The 15,897-nt window shown below is 43.7% G+C and overlaps 2 long non-coding RNA genes across 2 annotated transcripts in view; one reads left to right on the top strand and one right to left on the bottom strand.

The window, feature by feature from the left end:
* LOC310759887 overlaps positions 1-15,897 on the top strand; it is a 34,267-nt gene that overhangs the window by 748 nt on the left and 17,622 nt on the right. Inside the window, exon 2 of the long non-coding RNA XR_014546613.1 lies at positions 5,551-5,627. This is a non-coding gene — a long non-coding RNA (uncharacterized lncRNA). The remainder of the gene's footprint in view (positions 1-5,550; positions 5,628-15,897) is intronic.
* LOC310759892 lies at positions 3,001-14,076 on the bottom strand. The gene is made up of 3 exons (XR_014546617.1): positions 13,525-14,076; positions 3,143-3,250; positions 3,001-3,056 (listed from the first exon to the last, which is right to left on the bottom strand). It is a non-coding gene; the product is annotated as an uncharacterized lncRNA (long non-coding RNA).

Raw genomic sequence — 15,897 nt, 5'->3', positions numbered from 1 at the left:
GCTACTCCTGTATAACTTGCATTTTCTGCTTAAAGAAATAACAAAGCCCTGGGTGGAATTCAGTGTTGAACGATGATGGATGTTTCAACTGCACAAACATTTCAACTTGCCAGATGAAATTATCGCCCCTCTCCTCTCTCCATGCATTATTCCGGGGGTTCTCTGGATCTTCTCCAGACCCAATTGCAAGGGGCATGTGAGGGGAGGAAAGCTCCACTATGCAAGCAACAGTCCTTGCTCAGAGCTTCCATTCAATCAAATCCATTTATTGTGAGGACCATGCTTGTGCACAAACATCAACACTACAATAGTTAAAAATATTAAAATTCATTACATACTATGCCAACAAAACCTTCTTCCCACAGAATAGAAAAGGAGGGAAAACGAGCAACGAGTTAAACAGACGATGAAGGGGTCTTTAGATTGTCGTCCATAAATCTTTCCCTGGCTTTCATGGCCTTCATCACAAAAACCGCTACCACATGGGTAATGCGTGGGTTTGCATCAACTAACAAAAATTTTACTCTATCTTCAGGACTGGTTATAGAATTGGGTATAATTTGCAGCAATGCGTCTCTAAAGCCCGAGTAAATGGGGCAATAGAGGAGGTAATGTGTAAGATCCTCTTTAATTTTCATAAGGCAAGGACATAAACGGTGTTCTACTGGGGTTTTTGTGTATCTACCGGTCAAATAAGCAGTTGGCAATGTTTGGAACCGTGCCATAGTAAAAGCTCTCCAAAGGGTGGGATCAGTGATCTCCACCAAGTAGTTGGCACAGATTTTGACTGCTTTTACTCGAGGGAACCAGTAGGAAAACCCAGAGTTTTTTATCTTAGTGGAGTCCAAAAAGGCGTCTTTTTCAAAGATCCATTCCCAAACTTTATCAGGGCTCCACAATTTGAGAGTATTAAACTCAGGTAGGTTGTATCTAGATAAAATGTCTAGTAGATTTTTATGCCAAGTGGTATTATTTTGTAATGATACAAAGGCTTGTTTAGCCAATAAGGTGTTCGGGGCATCTATGAGGTTGGTGAAAAAACGCAGGAATCTTAAGTGGGCCCTGGCAGACACAGAGGGTAATCCTACTTCCACTCTTAGGAAAGCTGCCGGAGTGCAGAGCTTCCATTGATGGGGCTCAGTAGGGGAATCCTGTGCCCTTGGTTTCATTTTTTCAGTGCACTTTTGCTAAAGAAAACAAGAGTCGCATTCATTCTTCCCATTGAGGTTGGCAGGAGGTTTCCCAATTTTTTTTATCTCATCCCTTGACTCGGCTATTTACATTTTTCCCTTCAGATTTATGAAATGATGTTTCTGGAATAGACCAGTGTAGGTCATGTGGGTCTGTTCTGTTCATTCCAATCTCCCAAGGCTTTAGTTAATGCTTTCATTTGTGGCGCTTTCATCTTATTTTCCACCCTAGTATTCATTTTACCCATTACATCAAAGAGAGGGTCTAATGAGGTTCTGACTGATTCATCCAACTGTTGTCTTTTGGCCACTAATGACAGCAACTCTAAAGAAAATCTTGATGAGGTTTGCTATGTGAAAAATAGAAGCTTTGAGCTTAAAAATATATATAATCCTATGTGCTTCATTTTAATTTTGGTTCCTAGGCAACTTTCCTCATTCTGACAGCTGCAGCGAGCTGGATAGTGCCTTAGGCCAAGGACAGAATCCTATTTTAGTTAAAGCCCGAGCAAACATATTTCTGAAATTGGCCCATTTTGTGGAAGATTATCTTTCTGCTTTCTCCATCAAAAACTGAAAAGAAAACAGAATAAGATTTGTCATCCTAATTTTTATTGTAATTCAGGTTTAGTATTTTATCTTCGGTTTGTTTCTGAGGAAACTGGGTAAGGCCCAGATGTTCAGGTATTTGAAGCACACAGTCTCTTGCCTCTGATGAGGTGGACTCTGGTTCACAAATGCTTATGTTAAAAAACGTATTTAATATGCCACAAGAATCTCTGTGGGTTTTGCTGCAATGGACGGAGGCTCAAAGCTGACAGCTAGCCAGAAGCCAGCTGAGGGGGTAGGGAGCTCAGGAACATGTCCTCTGCTGGTGGAGAGAAACTCCATCCATGGAATAACACCCATCTTTCTGGAGGAGCCTCCCATTTGCCCAAGGAAAGCTCTGCAGGTGCAGATGGTGGTGGCGGTGGCAAGTGGTGTGTGTGGAGGATCCAAGGCCACCTTACACTCACAAAATACAAAAAGGGGGAATGGGCCACAACAATACCAATCCTGAAGCTGGTGTAGTTCATACCCCCCACTGGAATACTGTGTCCCATTCTGAGCGCCACAGTTTAAGAAGGATGTTGACAAGCTGGAACGTGTGCAGAGAAGAGCGACCAAGATGACCAAGGGTCTGGAAACCAAGTCTTATGAGGAACGGATGAGGGAGCTGGATGTGTTTAGCCTGGAAAAGAGGAGACTGAGAGGAGATCTGACAGCCATCTTCAAATCTCTCAAGGGCTGTCACATGGATGATGGCTCAAGCTTGTTTTCTCCTGCTCCAGAGGGTCAGACTTGAACCAATGGCTTCAAGTTACAAGAAAGGAGATTCCGACTAAACATCAGCAAGAACTTTCTGACAGTAAGAGCTGTTTGATAGTGGAACAGTCTTCCTTGGGAGGTTTTGGGCTCTCCTTCATCGGTGGTTTTTAAACAGAGGTTGGATGGCCATCAGTCATAGGACTATGGCTGAGATTCCTGCATTTCTGGGGGTTGGACTAGATGATCCTCAGCTTCCAGCTCTATGGTTCTCTAATTCTGTGGTGTGCATGGAAGGCAAAATAAACCAGAGAATAAAAGGCTGCCATTTGCCTCTCCCTCTGACCACAATGATTTTGCAGGCTATAGGATGTGGCAGTAGCATTCTCCCGCTGCCATGACAGCTACCCTTCCCAGACCCACCAGCTGACCCTCTGGTAGCCATACACTCTCGCAAACAGTTTAGTTTGAGAAAATAAATAAATGTATTTTCTAAGCCAAACCCGGAGATGTGAAATGAAACCATCCCTCTGCAGCTCACCACTTTCATCTCTCTGACATCTGTAAAACAGATGAAAAAGGCTTTAAAGAAAGCACATAGATTCAATTGTAAAAATGGCTTTCGCCCGCCCTGCCTTGTGACTCACATTAATGGTGTTCACAAGTTCTGAGTTTCAGGTAAAAAGAGTCCCTGCTATTGTTCTTCTTCAGAAGTTGACCCAGGCTCGTTCAGGCGGTGAGTGTGTTTGCCTGCTCTGAACAGAAAACACATTCTATTATCCATCCATTTCTCTTGGAAGTATGTGTGTTTGGGGGCAGGGGGGGAGGAAGTAATGATACAGAAGGGCTAGCTCATACTTTTATGCCCTCAGCCATATCACTGGCAGTTGGCTTGCAAAAATACAAGCCTCGGGTTAAAAATTCGTTCCGGAGGTCCATTCTTAACCTGAAACTGTTCTTAACCTGAGGTACCACTTTAGCTAATGGGGCCTCCCACTGCCGCCGTGCCGCCAACGTGCGATTTCTGTTCTCATCCTGAAGCAGAGTTCTTAACCTGAGGTACTACTTCTGGATTAGCGGAGTCTGTAACCTGAAGCGTCTGTAACCTGAGGTACCACTGTATAGCAAAAGCCCGTGTTCTCAGGCACTGTAGGGTTAGGTTACTTTACAGAATAAAGTATTATTATTTTTAAGGAAGTTTTTAGACTAGGGGGAGCAGCTACTTTTCCAGGAGATTGGAGGAGAAGCAACAGAGAGTTAATGAGGCTGAGAATTATAACAGCAAAGCAGAAAAAACGGGGAGAAAACGGTGGCTGCTGCAGAGCAAACTGCTTTTGAGCAAATCTTCTCGTGAGCAAAGACAGGATAAAAATTGCAGGACAAAATGCATTAGGTGGAAACGCTGTACTGAACACTCCCCCCGCCCCGGCACTTCAAAACAACATAAATTTGCACACGTTAAGCTTATGTGAAAAAATCATTTATTTGAAAAGGTGCAGTTCTCCCAGCTTAAAAAAAAAAAAGATGTCGGCACTGCACAGATATCCTAGAGTTTGTAGCAGTCTCTGAAGAGAACACATTCAAATAACAAATTCCTGGCTTATTAGTGCTAGAAAACATATAAACACACACACAGCAAGGGGAGAGAGAAACACACAGCCTGGACCATGCACCACTCATGAAGAGAAACTGCATGTTTCTGTTATGGATTCTACAAAAGTCCACATTGCTCAAGGCAGGGGTTTTTTTGGGGGAGGGGGGGAATAGTGCAAAACACTTTTTTTTAAAAAAGACAAAATGTTATCATGTTACAAAGGTCAGGTGAGACCTACAGAATTCCGAAAGGAGGTTCCCTGTTGCATATCTCACCTTTCCGACACGATGAAAGGGTTGGCTAATGTAAAATGCATGTGTTGAAATGTTACATATAAGACCTGCCTTCCACCCTGGTTGCTGATGAAAATACATAGTACTCGCTCCCAGTGCTTTGAGCTCAAATCTGTTTTTATATGAATGGAAAAGAGTTGTGCTCTCACGGCGGGGGGCGGAGGAGGGGGGCAATCCTTCCATAGTCGCTGCAGCTCCACTCCCCTATCCCATAATGTTCTGGAGGGTCCTCCAATCCTAAGGCGGAGACTTTTAGGTGGGCACGGACAGCGGCGTAGCTAGCCACTTGGGTGCCTGGTGTGGAGGCATGTCCTGCATCTGGGGGCAGGGCGATCCGCACCCATGGGGCGGGGCAATCTCCCCATGGGGGCGGGGCAAGCCTCTCCAACACTTGGAACCTCTCTGCTGTCTCCCCCTCAGCTGTAGGGCGGCTGAGGGAGAAGCGGTGGGCAGGTGCAAGTCCCACGCTGCCTTTTCCGGCCGCGCACAACCTGCGGGCGCCTAAGCTACCACGCCACTCCTAAAAAGTTTCATGAGCCCATTTTTAAAATAAAAATAACTCATTTTGTCACCCCCGTCAGTGATGACATCTGGGGCGGACTGAAGCCCCCGCACCCCCTTCCTCCGCCACTGGGCACGGAGGGCTGTGGTGGGGAAGGGGGTCAGAAAAAATGGGGGACCTGCCTTGTGTAAAGGGGAGAACCCATACATCTCATGCACAATTACCTTTGGATACCATCCATAGAAATTTCCTCGGCTGTGTAAGAACACAGAGGTGAAGGGGATCATGTTTGACAAGAATAATTTTTTTAAAAAACATCTAAACATTGTCAGGGATCTAAGAAAAATTATCAGTGTTGTTTTCTGAGTGGATCGTATGTATTCGGCTGAGCTTTGTTGAACTTATTGAATTTACTTTACTCCCCCCGCCCCCACGGTCATGAACTCTTAAAACCCACCCCAACCTTTGCAGGTGTTTAACCGAGCAGGATGCAATGAGAGAATGCTTTAGAAACTTGGAAGGTTTGTGGGCTACATTGTGTAATGCATCCCTCAGTCACGCCAATCTAGTGAGTCATGTGCCATACAGATAATAACAGGAAGCTGTGTATGTGCATTTCAACAAACCAACATAGCCTTCTCTGTATCATTTCCTTGTTTGTGTAAGGGTCTCCTTGGGAAGGTGCAAGTGTCTCCCTCATCATTAACATTCAGGAATGCGCTGCAGCATTCCTGTTCGCTCAGGTATTTGATGCTTGAAATACATTGTTCCTGGAAACTTTGAAAGTGTTAGCAGTGGTGATATGAAGCCGTTTTAAAAGTATGTGCTAGTATTTTGCTATTTAATGTTTATTTAATGTTTTTGTTGTAAATATGTTTCTATTTTATATTTTAACTTAGTGAATGTGCCTAGGTGAAGTCTTATCCAACTGACCTGGGTATAAAAATACAGTGGTACCTCGGAAGTCGAACGGAATTGGTTCTGGAAGTCCGTTTGACTTCCAAAACGAACGGAAACCAAGATGTGGCTTCTGATTGGCTGCAGGAAGCTCCTGCAGCCAATCGGAAGCCACGGAAGCCACGTTGGACATTTGGGTTCCAAAGAATGTTTGCAAACCGGAACACTCACTTCCAGATTTGCGGCGTTTGGGAGCCAAAACGTTGGACTCGCAAGGCGTTTGGGATCCAAGGTATGACTGTACTAGAATCATAGAACTGTAAAGTTCGAAGGGACCACGATGGTCATCTGGTCCAGTGTTCCCCAACCCTGGGTCTCCAGCTGTTTTCAGACACCAGTTCCCATCATCCCTGACCGCTGGTCTTGCTAGCAAGGGATGATGGGAGTTGTAGTTCAAAAACAGCTGGAGACCCAAGGCTGGGAAACACCGCAATAGTCCAACCCTCTGAAATGCAGGAATCTTCTGCCCAGTGTGACCCTGAGATTATGAGTACCAGCCTCTACCAACTGAGCTATCCCAGAAATCCATTGAGATCAGTGGTATATGCAGATATGATTAAGACTAGGCATAGACATGGGTGGCACTGTGGGTTAAACCACAGAGCCTAGGACTTGCTGATCAGAAGGTCGGTGGTTCGAATCCCCACGACGGGGTGAGCTCCCGTTGCTCCGTCCCAGCTCCTGCCAACCTAGCAGTTTGAAAGCACGTCAAAGTGCAAATAGATAAATATGTACCGCTCCGGCGGGAAGGTAAACGGCGTTTCCGTGCGCTGCTCTGGTTCGCCCGAAGCAGCTTAGTCATGCTGGCCACATGAGCCGGAAGCTGTCTGCTGGCTCCCTCAGCCAATAAAGCGAGATGAGCGCCGCAACCCCAGAGTCGGCCACGACTGGACCTAATGGTCAGGGATCCCTTTACCTTTACTTATAGACCAATTCAGTTAGTGGTAGGCTACTGAAAATGGTTCATAGATTGTTGCCTCTGTGCACACACATGCATACTATTTTCTCTGTATGATAATCAGAGAGCCGCTGAAATTTTGTGAGCAAAACATTTTGTCACTGAACTGTAATTCACCATATATTTATTTTTGCAGGGATGAAAATTGTAATTAAACCCGGTGGCATTTCAGCTTTCGGAACGGGACTGATAACACCTAGGTTAATCAGATTTGAATGTGAAAAGTCCCATCCGGAGAATTGAAAAGAGGCGATTTGCAAATGATTTGCATCTAAAAGCAACTGTTTCCTAGATACCATTAAAGCAGACACTTCAGGAAATAGGATTTGTTAGACATGTTAAGTGAATTATAGCCTCAAAATAACAAATTGACATTTTACAGTGTAAATCAAGATTTCTCATGTAATTAGCTCACAATTCATCATGCTTGTTCTCTGAGCTATCCCAATGAATTGGGACCCTGATATTTGATTCATAGCTACCAAAGGCAATGAGAATCCCCCCTTTAATTCTACCCAGGAATAAGTCATTGTGCAAATCTTTGTGGGAGTGAGAATTCTATGTCCAAAGATTTCTGCTCTTTATAAATCAAGGAGACCCTACAAGAAGGAGAAAAAGACAATTGTGTCACCCTGTAGCAACTTCTCATTATAAACTCAGACAGAAGGCAGTTTCAGTCTTGTGGCCAGACTGAAGTGAACTGGATTTTACCCAGAATGTGGGCAACTGAGTTGAGTGGAACTTCATTATTGGTACTGGAGAAAATATATTGAGTTGAGGAGTGAGGAAAAAGCTGTGAGTGAATTTAATGTTTTAAGTGCAAGAAAGAAAAGAGGTGACACTTTGAAATTCACAAATGTGGGCTGTCACCCCTTCTTCCCCTGGATTTTTGCACATTTGGGATGGAGAGCAAGTTTGTTTATTTACTTTGTACTGGGATATCTACCCTGCATCCCAGTCAAAGCCCTGGAGCTACAATTATGCATACACTAGATCTACTTTATTATTAATCCACAGGGAATTTCATCCAAAGTCACCCAGTCATTTTAATTTGATGACCCGGACAATATTCAAAGCAACTTATAGTTTCCATAATGTAAAGCACAAGATCAAAAATCTCAATTAAAAGACACCATTGAGCACTGAAATACCCCCCCCCCCAATTATTATTATTATTTTAAATGTCAACAAAACTAATACAGGATAAGGAACCATTAAACAAGAGTCAACCAACAGTTTGAGAAAATAGCTGTGACTCAGCACATCAGAAGAAGTTCTAATGTGACTCAGCACATCACAAGAAGTTGCGGCTTTACCAAAACTGAGTTTAAGGTTTGATCATTCACACACACACACACACACACACTGCCGCCGCCCTCTTTTCTCATCTTTGGAAGGTTATTCAATTTACATATAGATGAGTTTTAAGCCATTAGCAGGACTTTTTGTATCATGCAAACTTCATTTAAAATGCTAATCTTTGGGAAAGTGGCAGAGAAGCACACCATTTTAGATCTCTCTCTGATGCTAGGTATGTCACGTGGAAGCAAAATATTTTGTGAGTGCTTGCTTTTAAATGATTTTAAGGAAGGAAAGCCGTAAGATACCTGGAGGAACATTTGCACAGAACACGATGAAACATTTCCACTTATGTTTATTGTGGGTGAAACTTACAACAAGCCAAAGCTTGTGACACATTTTGGCAAACATATTCCTACAGTAGCTAGAAAAGACTTTCCTATCCCCAAATTTCATTACTACTACTACTACTACTACAGGGGACACGGGTGGTGCTGTGAGTTAAACCACAGAGCCTAGGACTTGCTGATCAGAAGGTCGGCAGTTCGAATCCCTGTGACGGGGTGAGCTCCCGTTGCTCGGTCATAGAATCATTGGTATTGAACTTTATTACGGCCACTGGCCCATCACACAACAGTTTCCCATACCAACATAATGTACTTAAAACTCCAATTTTAAAACCGCCAAAACTTACAAAAAACAGACAAGAACCAAAGCAAAACAAAAACAAAAGACCAACATCATACATTACAGTAAATTTGTAACATAAACATCGCCCTCTACTCATAAATTAGTAGAAGACATCAATGGTGATATCACCTAATTACATCCTAAAACATAGATCATAGTTTAGAGGGATTATCCGAGCCGCACAGGAGTCCGTTTCTCTTCTTTAGGGATAGAACGCTGATCAAGAATCTGGCAACCATGAGTGATCTTAAGGGGTCATCATCATTTAATAGATATCTCAGTTTGGCTTCATTTGTATCATCGGCAATTCCCTTTAGATATTGAGCAAGAAACTTGCTCCTGGCCGATGAATGAAATGCACAATCAAAAATTATGTGATGCAACGATTCCGGTGCCCCACAATTACAATCACATAAGAGCGATATCTGTCCATTGGAGAATCTATTTCTCAGCACGTTCGATGGGAAGGTGTTGAATCTTGCCTTTACAAAAGCATATCTATGAGCCGAAGAAGTTAAGGAATTCAAATAGTTTGGGAGCCTTAAGAGGGGTAATAAACCAAGGTTTAGAGGTGAGCAGGTACCATTGCCCAAGACCATTTTCTGCTGCAAGTCCATCTCCTCTAGTTTACAGGCTACTGTTCTTTTAGCTGGAACTATATCCTGCTCTAGTAATTTGGATGGGGAGATTCCCATTGCCGTAATTTTCAGTTGTAAATTTTTTACCCATGGGCTCTGGAAATCATCTCTCCACATGCATTGTATCAAGTACAAGTTTGGGAGATTGTGCCATAGAGATAACCAGTGACAAAGTATGTGCTTCCACAGAGCGTTTTCCAGGGATACAATATTAAGTTCCATGCGTAGCGCTGTATTACTTACACAGTTGGGCAGTTTCAATATCCCTCTTAAAAACTGATTTTGAATAACCTCTAGGTGGGATAAGTTGACAAAAGTCCCCCAAATTGAGATGGCATAAGCAATTGTTGGGATCACCTTGGCCTTGAAGACTTTCAACGCCGATGGGATATGAAGGGCCCCATCGGTGAAGAAAAATCGCAAGATCGCCAAGGAGATAGCTTTGGCTCTATTTGTAACATAGGCTACATGGGCCTTCCATCTAAGGTTATGTTGTAACCAAACTCCCAAGTATTGGAATCTATAGACTTGTTCGATGACTCTCCCATCAATTCTCCAATTATGGAGTTTCCGGCTCTTTGAGAAAATTAGAATTTTAGATTTCTCATAATTGATTGTAAGGGAATTTGCATTACAATATGATCCAAAAATTTTTAAGGCCCTCATAAGACCTACTCTAGAAAAAGAAAGGATGACAGCGTCATCCGCATATAGTAACAAAGGGCAGCGATAAAGTGCTAGGCGGGGTGCATGAATCCTTTCTTGAGCCTCTATTAGGGGAGTCCTCATGTCGCTTATGAACAAATTAAACAGGAATGGAGCCAATATACAACCCTGTCGGACACCTCTGTTAATGGGAATTGAATTGGTGAGATCGCCCTCCGGGGTGAGTCTCACTCTAGCCGCTGAGTTCTCATGGAGTTTGATTATTAGCCAGAGAAGCCTTCTGTCGATGCCCCAGCGGGTGAGTTTTTCCCAGAGGATGCTCCTGGAGATACTATCGAATGCTGCCTTTAGGTCAATGAATGCCACACAGAGTTGGCCACCCTTTGGGGTGGAATATTTCCAGGCAAGATGCTGTAAAATTAGAATATGATTTATTGTTGACTGTTTTGGGCGGAATCCAGCTTGTTCGGGCCCAATTAATTTTTTCTCTTCGGCCCATTGAATAAGTCTGTTCAACAGGAAGCGGGCATATAGTTTCCCCACTATTGAGAGCAGACTGATATTTCTGTAATTCCCCGGGTCATCTGGTGAGCCCTTTTTGTGGATTGGAACGATAACAGCGTCCTTCCATACTTCCGGGATCATTCCAGAGTTGTTAACGGCATCGAAGATGGTTGCCAGGGCTTTGGCCCACCAGTCCGCGTGGTATTTTATAGCTTCTGCCGGGATCAGGTCTGGTCCAGGCGCTTTCCCTGTTTTAAGTTTAACGATCAAGTCATGGATGTCTTCCGGATCGGTGGGGGGCCAGAGGGGAAGCTGATCCTGAGATTCATCTCTTGTGTTAACAGTACAGTCAGTTGTGGCAAAGTAGTTTTTTAAGTAAGATTCCCAAACCGGGGCAGGGATAATAGTTAAAGGGTATCTTTTAGTTCTTTTATTTACCAGGAGCCAGAATTGTCTGGAGTTCCGTGATGATGAGGCTTCTATGATTGCCCGCCATTGATTCGCTTGCCATTCCTGTCTGGCTCCCTTTTGAATTTGCTTGTAGGCCAATTTTGCTTGGAAATATTCTTTTGGCAGGACCGTTGCCCCGGAGGCTTTATACTCTTTGTATATGTTACCAAGAAGTTGTCTAGCCTGTTTACAAGCACTATTGAACCACAGTGCACCTATCTTCCTTTGTGTTCGATTTATTTTATGCGTCGGGACAGAGAAAAAAGACGTTAGATCTTCCGACAGGTTCGAGAATAGTCTTAGAGTTTGATCATGATCGTAATAATCCTCGATTAAGCCTGAGTATGCTTGTTTTAGTCGTTGTTGGAATCATAGAATCATAGAGTTGGAAGAGACCACAAGGGCCATCGAGTCCAACCCCCTGCCAAGCAGGAAACACCATCAGAGCACTCCTGACATATGGTTGTCAAGCCTCTGCTTAAAGACCTCCAAAGAAGGAGACTCCACCACACTCCTTGGCAGCAAATTCCACTGTCGAACAGCTCTTACTGTCAGGAAGTTCTTCCTAATGTTTAGGTGGAATCTTCTTTCTTGTAGTTGGGAACCATTGCTCCGTGTCCGCTTCTCTCGAGCAGCAGAAAACAACCTTTCTCCCTCCTCTATGTGACATCCTTTTATATATTTGAACATGGCTATCATATCACCCCTTAACCTCCTCTTCTCCAGGCTAAACATGCCCAGCTCCCTTAGCCGTTCCTCATAAGGCATCGTTTCCAGGCCTTTGACCATTTTGGTTGCCCTCCTCTGGACACGTTCCGGTTTGTCAGTGTCCTTCTTGAACTGTGGTGCCCAGAACTGGACACAGTACTCCAGGTGAGGTCTGACCAGAGCAGAATACAGTGGCACTATTACTTCCCTTGATCTAGATGCTATACTCCTATTGATGCAGCCCAGAATTGCATTGGCTTTTTTAGCTGCCGCGTCACACTGTTGGCTCATGTCAAGTTGGTGGTCAACCAAGACTCCTAGATCCTTTTCACATGTACTGCTCTCAAGCCAGGTGTCACCCATCTTGTATTTGTGCCTCTCATATTTTTTTTTTTTTTGCCCAAGTGCAATACTTTACATTTCTCCCTGTTAAAATTCATCTTGTTTGTTTTGGCCCAGTTCTCTAATCTGTCAAGGTCGTTTTGAAGTGTGATCCTGTCCTCTGGGGTGTTAGCCACCCCTCCCAGTTTGGTGTCATCTACAAATTTGATCAGGATGCCCTTGAGTCCATCATCCAAGTCGTTGATAAAGATGTTGAATAAGACCGGGCCCAAGACAGAACCCTGTGGCACCCCACTAGTCACTCTTCTCCAGGATGAAGAGGAACCATTGATGAGCACCCTTTGGGTTCGGTCAGTCAGCCAGTTACAAATCCACTGAGTGGTAGCATAGTCAAGACCACATTTTACCAGCTTCTTTACAAGAATATCATGGGGCACCATGTCAAATGCCTTGCTGAAATCAAGGTAGGCTACATCCACTGCGTTCCCTTCATCTACCAGGCTTGTAATTCTGTCAAAAAACAAGATCAGGTTAGTCTGACATGACTTATTTTTCAGAAATCCATGCTGACTATTGGTGATCACAGCATTCCTTTCTAGGTGCTCACAGACTGTTTGCTTAAAGATCTGCTCCAGAATCTTCCCTGGTATTGATGTCAGTCTGACTGGGCAGTAATTATTTGGGTCCTCTCTTTTCCCCTTTTTGAAAATAGGGACAACATTTGCCCTCCTCCAGTCTGCCGGGACTTCGCCTGTTCTCCAGGAATTCTCAAAGATGACTGCCAGTGGTTCTGAGATCACACCTGCCAGTTCTTTTAATACTCTTGGATGCAGTTCATCTGGCCCTGGAGACTTGAATACATCTAAACTAGCCAAGTATTCTTGTACTATCTCCTTAGTTATTCTGGGCTGTGTTTCCTCTGCTGAGTCATTTGCTCCAAATTCTTCAGGTCGGGCATTGTTTTCTTTATCTGAGAAGACTGAGGCAAAGAAGGCATTGAGGAATTCAGCCCTTTCTGTGTCCCCTGTTTGCGTTTCACCATCTTCTCCTCTGAGTGACCCCACTGTTTCTTTGTTCTTCCTTTTGCTACGAACATACCCATAAAAGCCTTTTTTGTTGCTTTTAACCTCTCTAGCAAGCCTGAGCTCGGTCCCTGCTCCTGCCAACCTAGCAGTTCGAAACCACATCAAATTGCAAGTAGATAAATAGGTTCCGCTCCAGCAGGAAGGTAAATGGTGTTTCTGTGCACTGCTCTGGTTCATCAGAAGCGGCTTAGTCATGCTGGCCACATGACCCGGCAGCTGTACGCCGGCTCCCTCGGCCTATAGAGCGAGATTAGCACCGCAACCCCAGAGTCGGCCATGACTGGACCTAACGGTCAGGGGTCCCTTTACTACTACTATTACTACATCATTATTAGTTACCTACCCTTTACCAAAAGGTCCCAGGTGGGCTACAAAACAGAAAGCAACTATGTCAAAAGTCATAATAAACATAGCATTAAAACAAGAGTCATTAAAACCATAGGCCAGCAGTTGCCAGCCTTTTCGGACAAATGGGCACATTTCAAATTTTGAGGGAGTGCTGTGGGCACCAGTCACAATATAGTTGCCATGGTGGCATGGCATAATACAAAATGGCTGCCATGCGAGGCAAGGCATAACATAAAATTGGAGGAAGCACAGTCATAGTGATGCTTTTCTCTTAGTTGTAGATCCACACAAGAAAAGGCTTAACCTATCAAATTTCTGCCTGCCATACAGCTGTTAAAGGCACAAGACATACCCTCCAACATTTCTGTAATGAAAATAGGGACGTCCCATTCCATAATGATAATTTTATTATTTATACCCCACCCATCTTACTGGGTTGCCCCAGCCACTCTGGGCAGCTTCCAACATATATAAAAACATAATAAAACATTTTTAAAAACACATTCCCTATACAGGATTGCCTTCAGATGGTTCAGGGGTCGGATAACACCATACCCTCCAACATTTATCCAATGAAAATAGGGAGATCCTAAGGAAAAGCAGGACATTCTAGGGTCAAATCAGAAACTGGGGCAGCTTCTCTAAATCAGGGATATCCCTGGAAAATAGGGACACTTAGAGAGTCTGCAAAAGATCCCTGTTTTCCTCCAATGCCAACTCTAAATCAAAGCCTTGGCTGCTATCCTGTCACCACATCTGGGAGTAAGCTTCATTAAACACAAAGAGACTTACTTCTGAGTAGATATCTATACCACTGTACTGCAAGCTAACTGCAATGAATTCTTAACCTAGTTTTTAGCTCCCGTAGAAGACATGGCTAAGCTACCCAATACAACTTTTATGGTTTTCTAAGGAGCAATGGAAGTTACTGAGCAGCTGAATGTCTTAACTAGCTAATTCCAAATTCTGCAGTTCCAGCTTTTAAAACCTTACGTGGGGAGGTTATCATTCAAGAAGGAAATTGAGGTGAGTGCTATGCAAATGCTTTTACAGACAGTTCAGCAAGTCCCACCTGCCTGGAGGCTACTCTCAGAGGCTTGTGAAGCTCCCAGAAGATGAGACCAGCGAATCGGCTACATGCAAATATATCTGCAGTTAACTGTGTTTTTCACTGGGTGGCCTGTGCTGTAGCAAGAGGATAGGGGCCAGCATACGTCTGGATTTCCCCGGACATTACTGGGATTTCAAAGGCGGAATTGACGTCCGGGGAAGGGATTTCTGAAAGGCAGTGCTTTTTCCGCCCCACAACTTTGGAGTTTGGTCTTAAAAAAGCTCAACAACAAATTAGAGAAACTGGAAAACGTTTATTGAATACAGTCGTACCTTGGTTTTCAAACAGAATGTGTTCTGGAAGTCTGTTTGACTTCCAAAACGTTTGGAAACCAACGCGTGACTTCTGATTGGCTTCCGATTGTGCCGCGTGCCAGAAATAATAGTGGAAGCCACATTTGACGTTTGGCTTGCAAAAAAAGTTCAAAAACCGGAACACTCACTTCCGGGTTTCGATCGTTTGGGAGCTGAAACGTACCAGTACCAAGGCATTCGACAACCAAGGTATGACTGTACAGTGGTACCTCAGGTTAAGTACTTAATTTGTTCCGGAGGTCCGTTCTGAACCTGAAACTGTTCTTAACCTGAAGCACCACTTTAGCTAATGGGGCCTCCCGCTGCCGCTGTGCCGCCGGACAACAATTTCTGTTCTTATCCTGAAGCAAAGTTTTTAACCTGAAGCACTATTTCTGAGTTAGCGGAGTCTGTAACCTGAAGCGTATGTAACCCGAGGTACCACTGTATATGGGGGAAAATTGTGTACACCTGAAAACGTTGGCAGCATTAAGATAAATTCAATAGTGTAAATAAGTTTTGATGGATGTAATAAAGGAATACTAAATTGTTTAGTTCTTGTAAAATATGCAGGGATTTATGATATGCAAAACAAACCATGGAAAGAGAAGAAGGGAAGTCATTGATATTTTAAGGATTTTTAAATGAGTATTATAAATTGTAAAACAGAAAATTTAATATTAAAAAAAAAGCTCAACAGCTTTCGGGGAGTTCTGAAATACAGCGACCCTACAGGAGGAGGACATCAGAAGATAGATATGAACATGAACTGAGATCAATACAAAATGCAGTTAGCAGCTGGTGAGCTCATTGCCAATGTGTCGGTGTTGTCTGACAAAATCAGGTTGAAGGAGATTTTCAGCCACTGTTCCATCAAGGGCTCTTGGAGCTTTATCAGAGAGGATGCATGGCTGCTTTCTATTCCCAAAGGTGCTTAATATTCAGCTGTGGTACTGACGGGAAT

This window comes from Podarcis filfolensis (genome assembly GCF_964270895.1).
Source record: "Podarcis filfolensis genome assembly, chromosome: 3".
Taxonomy (NCBI): domain Eukaryota; kingdom Metazoa; phylum Chordata; class Lepidosauria; order Squamata; family Lacertidae; genus Podarcis; species Podarcis filfolensis.
Note: the sequence above shows the minus strand (reverse complement) of the source record. Positions and strands in the feature narration are given on the sequence as shown.